This window comes from Nanorana parkeri, unplaced genomic scaffold (genome assembly GCF_000935625.1).
Source record: "Nanorana parkeri isolate BGI_ZX_2015 unplaced genomic scaffold, ASM93562v1 scaffold1912, whole genome shotgun sequence".
Lineage (NCBI taxonomy): Eukaryota > Metazoa > Chordata > Amphibia > Anura > Dicroglossidae > Nanorana > Nanorana parkeri.
In genome coordinates, this window is record NW_017308180.1 from 147,872 (window position 1) to 153,871 (window position 6,000).

Below are 6,000 nucleotides of genomic sequence, written 5' to 3' on the forward strand. Positions count from 1 at the left end.
ATTTTGGACTGGCTTTTTTGTAAACAATTGATTGAAAAATTGACTTGTCAAATGGGGGAAGGGGTGTCCTCAGGGGGCAACACAGTGTCAAAATTTGACTAGTGTATGGCCAGCTATAATGACATAAAACCTGTCCTTAACCTACATAGACTAGAAAGTGAGATTGTTCTTAAAGATAAGAAATCTGGAAAGGTGATGAAGTAAACAGTTTACAAACTGGCAATATTTTATCATCTCTTAAAGCTGACCATACATGCTGTGCTGCATAGTATTTGTAAATTCATATATACATTAATTGTTGCCGTGCCAGGGACGTCTCTATACTGTGTGTTTTGTTACTAATTATTTACTGCTGCTGTGGAGGCAATTTTGCTGTTGTACCATTTCCTAAGTTGCCTTTTGTGTATTTACATTGTGATATTGTGTGAGTCAGTATGTTTTGTAGAGGGGTTGACATAGATACACATATTATAGTGTCAAACACTGGACTGCATAAAAGCTTTTTTTCTATTGGAAAGAGTAGAGGTAAAAAAGAGCCCATTGGAATTATTTACTGATTTTAACAGCTCCTTATGTTAAAATATATATCAGCTTGACGAGTTCTTCTTTAACATACAACGTTTTATTGCATGCTCAACATCATTAGTTACTGCTAAGTTTACTTGAATTGTTGGATGTTTGCAGCATTTCCACAGACCAAAACTGTAGCTAAGGGTGGGCTTCACCAGTGTGATTATATTCCATATTTGTCCAAACGGCAGACAGGAGCCAGCAGGGTGACATGAAAAGTATTGTCACCCTTCTTATCCTGCGCAGCACTATGGCTCAGCATGTGGACCAGAAGAGTGAGCATTATTGTACAAATCTCTCAGGCCCTTAAAAATAACGCAAACCTAAAAGAGGCATATACTTGTCCTGCTCCATCAGCAAAAGAATATCAAGAGGAGTAGATTATTTTTCCAGCCTTACATGGCCTTAATGAAGGCACATGCCCATTAAAAGAAAACTATAAATGCCATAATCTCTCATATTTACTATATGTGATGTACTTAGTAATTACATCTATAATCCAATGAATGATTAATTTGCAGCCTTCCTTTACAGACTGCTTATTTGGGTAGACACAAGATGTCTAATCTGTTATGACATAACCATGAATCAATAAGCCATTGGTGGCAATCAGGAAAGCCAGCAAGGGGACCTAACAGAGTAAGGAAGGAAAAGAACCTGAGCAAATAATGTGACTGGAAGATTAGAGGAGGAAAGTAGGAGAGAGATATATTGGGGGTCAATGATTAAGTGATGATAGGTGAAAGATTGACCTCTATGGGAACAAAAGTAATACCCCTAAAGGTTAGGACAGGGGTGCCCACAAGGAACCGGGGGAGGGCGGTGGACGGAGCCGCTGTCACAGAACTAATGCAGAGCGGTGAGGAGAGAGAGAGACGCTCGGCCAGGATCTGACAGCCGGCGCCTCTCTCTCCCCTCACTGCTCGTTCACTTCTCGTCGGATCCCCCTCTGCCTCTGCCCGGGAGAGCAGGGGGGATGCAGAGGAGAAGCTGAGCCCATTTGTGCGTGGCTGAGCGGCAGAGGATCGGTACATGTCAGTAGTATGTACCAATCCTCTGTGCAGGACAAACACTGGAGCGATCGTCTGATCACTCCAGTGTTTGTAAATAACTGGGGACACATAGTACTATGTGTCACCAGTTATAATGGGCGAGGGGCCTGCCTACGGAGCCTGGCTGCGGTGCCATTGACTTCAATGCACCACCCCGCCCCCTCCCGCCCCTGAATGCAGGTTTTTTTTTCGTTGGTAGATCTCAATGAGCTCGTCATTTGAAAAGTAGATCTCCAGACGAAAAATAGTGGGCGCCCCTGGGTTAGGATATAAAACAACCAAAGCAACTAAGCTAATTCTTAGAAGTCTCTATATCTAAAATATGTATATTCAGAATTGGTGTTCAACATTCTAATAAATATGTGAAAAATATAAAAAAATATTAGTTATTTCCACATAAAAGATAGTTATGCAGTGTGTTCCTCTCAGTTACAACAAACTACTCGAGCAAATTTATTAGAGATACCAGTGATTTAGAGATTCCAGGAATTTGATTCAGTAGACTCCAAAGTCAATCTGAACACCATGTAGATATAAATGCAGCTCTGTGTTAATTAATACATCACTACCAGCAGACTCCTTCGTCATTTCAAATGCCATTCTTTTCTGTCTAAACAAATAGCACAGACAGGGAAGTGGTTCTCTAGAGTGGTATGTCCCTCAACCATCCTGTGATCAGGAAGTTATGACATACTGCTTGGGAAGAGAATGGCATCATTTTGAGTGAGTCTGCTTGTGGAGTACTGTGTCCCATAATAATAAGAAATTACTTTGAAGTCAGCTGGATGGAATCCCTGGTACCTGTATTGTAAGCAGCTTAAAAAGTATGAGCTTAGAGGACACTTCTGCATTAGTTAGCAAACTATTCAGTTTTTAATGTTTTTATATATTGAGACATTTAGGTCAACAGAGAAGAACAGAGATTTATTGGATTGAGAGGAGGAGGGAAACAGGGAGATGAAAAGATTGGGTGAGCAATCGGAATAACCAGTCCATAATAAAATGCGGGGCCATCTATTCCAAAGTAATTTGAAATGAAGGACTGATCACTTGCAGTAGCCTTGCTGATTGACTGAAAGTATGGTAGCTTGTTGGTGTGTCAGTTACGTGAATTTATAGCTGACCTCCAGATATACAGCTAAGTTGAATACATGCATGGGAACTGTCTTACCTGTCATCACATATGTGACTCTGTTCAATTAGTTTTGTAATTAAGGCAGTTCAGTCAGATAGCACAGTCAGTTACAGGATGGGGATGAGTGAAGTACACTAAAAGGTGCCCATACACTGCACGATTCTCGTACGAGAATCGCGGGAAATCCCGCGATCGTATGAGAATCGTGCAATGTATGCAAGGCGTGCGACCGTTTCTAATGTACGGTCGCACGACTTTTGTATATCGAGCATGTTGGAAAACCAGCCGAGAATCGTACGATTTTCGGCTGGTTGTTAACATGATCGGGAGATCACTGCCAAACGGGCACACTGCCCGTTCAGCATTGCAGTCATCGGAAGCCCACCCCTCAGGGGGGCGGGCTTGCGATGATCGCAAGTATGATCTGCCTGTCCAAGATGGGCAGATCGTACGTTTTTTAAGTACTTTACAACCATCGCAAGACAAAAGTCTTGCGAGGGTTGTAGAGTGTATGGGCACCTTTATCCCAATAGTTTTAGTCAAATCTGAGGCAATCTTACACTGGGATCATTCTAGGTTTTCTCCTACTCCTCTCCTTCCTGCATTGTTGTACCTCACTGGCCATCTGTACAGGTCCCCCTCTCCTCTCCTTGGTTAGAAATAAACTGCTTTGTGCTTCATTATATTGGCTTACACCATCAGACATTATAGAGACTGTCGCATAGCACTTTTAACTTGATTTGGTCAGGCTGGTGCAACACCACATAGGACTTGTGGTGTACCATTGTTAATGTAGTGCTGGAAAAATGTGCCAATATTTACACCACAAAATTGACGAAATAGAAGAGGAAATAATTATTAGTGTGTCTTGTAAACTGCTACTATTTTTATTTTAATCGACTTGTAAAACACCCGGATATGTTATTTTATACTATGAGTGTGAAGTTTTTGGACAAATTACTGTTTACGAGATAATTTGATCGTTTTATTACAGAAATAAGATGTAGCTGGGTAGTCTGTAAATATCTACATAAAACATAATTGCCTTTACTGTAACTGTATCAATTTAATGTTTATATAGCCAAACATTGCTTAATTAACTTTATTCTTTCTTATAGTGCCTGACGTATAGCCAGGCAGTTGGCGTTCACATGGCACTAGTGCCCCTCAAAGGTGCTGACAAATATAAGTATTTCCTTTACTTATCAGTGCCATCTAAGGACACTAGCATCATGCAAACGGTATCTACCCAGCATAGGGCTTTTATAAATAAGCCACTACGTTTCCCTAAGGAAGGAATATGTTGATTCTGCTTGAGGGCCCATTTACACCAGGTGCGGTGGGTTGTGCTGGCAGCCTTTGCTCAGGGCAGTCCTGATGCAAAAAAAGGCAATTTGTCTTGTTTTCAATCCGCATAGTTTATACTAGACATATAAATTTCATTTAGTTGTGAATGGTTATTCGTAGGAATTTTGTTAAATTCATACATTCGGATGCATCCGAATGCAAACAAATCCAAATGTTCCTTTAACGAAATTTCGGATCTGTCCGAATTTAATTGAAAATGAGACTAAATCGGACATGTGACTGTTCTCTGGCCAAACAGATTTTTTTTTGGATGGGTACAATATCCAAATAACGAACCAAATTGTTTTTGTAGTGCAGCATTGTGCGATCCAATCCACCACACTGCACCGCACTGCAGTCACGTTGTGACAATTCAATAACATTCTAACAAAAGAGAAAAAGGGTTACAGTGTGAAGCGCTATTTCCAATGCATCAGCACTGCAGCCTTCCCAGCATACACCCGTGGCTTTGTTCAACTGTTGGTGTGAATGGACCCTTAATCTCAGGTTACATTTCAGTCTTTATAGGTCTTTATATAGTCTTTATAACTAGCAAGGGCAGCATGATGGGAGCTGCTAAATTATAGGAGCTGCTGCTGCCAACATATTTTAAAGTTGCAAGATTCATGCTTGTCATGCACTTGCACCCTTTTTCCTTACAGAGGCAGACCAGCTCAAATGCAGTCCAGTAGCTAACACTCTAACGTGCATTGTGTCTGAACCCCCCTTCCCCCCACATCATCATACTAATTAACAGCATCGTTTTCACAGACATGATCAGGTTCATCAACTCTTTATTCTAGTTGTCAGATGTCTTCTTTCTGAGGCATTGGGAAACATTTTTATATTTTTTTTACAGTAACTTCTATTAAATTATCATGGATTATGTAATATTTTCTATAATATACAAATAGAGCTTGGTAAATAATTTTCTAAATAATCATGAATATGAGTCTTTGAGGGGTGGAAAACCATTTACTCCCAAGAACATGTAGATCAATCATCTGTTAATACTCTCCAGGAAACATAAAAAGAGTGCTAAAGTCAGAATAGCCACTGATTCTGCAGGCAGATTCAGCAGGCTTTTCATGGTGCTTCTGATTGGAACTGCAACTTCTTGAAAAAACATTGTGTGCTGTGCGGTCCTCCCCTCTGAGAAGTACAAAGGTCAATGTTCATATCTTGGGAACCTGCATTGTTATAGAGTGAGATTCAGAGCCTTATAATAAAATGATACCAGCCACCACAGGGATTCAGTGAGAAATCAGTTTACTTGCTCCCAGGCTACTGAATGTTTAGTGATATCGGGGAATATCTATCAATCTGCCAATGATCAGTTTTTGTATTATCCTGATTGTATCTCTCCTGCGACCATTTGCCAAGCAGCTGGAATTTCAATTTTTGGAAATTCAGGTCCCTCTAACATCTTTACCATGTAACTATAACAAACCTTACAGTAGCTAGTCCCAATTGTTTTTTGGCAGTTCCTGTTTTTAGGTGGCAAATAAAGATCTTATAAAAGTCCTACCGCTCCTCACTGCAGCCATTTACTACTTTTAAATAATGATTGTAGCATAAAATTCTCCTTTGCATATACAGTCATCCAACCTTGAATGAACTGTATTCTGGTTTCATACATTTAAAAAAAAGATGTATTATGCGAAGTACTAAAAAAAATTATACCTTTTTTTATTCCGGTAAATATTAAGCAGTGTACATTAAGCCAAGTTGGAGATTTTGGCTCTCATCATGTTGCCCTCTATCTTTTGACCCTGTTGCTGCAACTGAAATTAAAAAAAAACACACAAATAAAAGAATCCGATAAGTGCCTCCTTGCAGCAGCTCATCCTATACCAGATGGCTTCATTCAAGGTTTCAGTCAGACAGCCAAGCCTC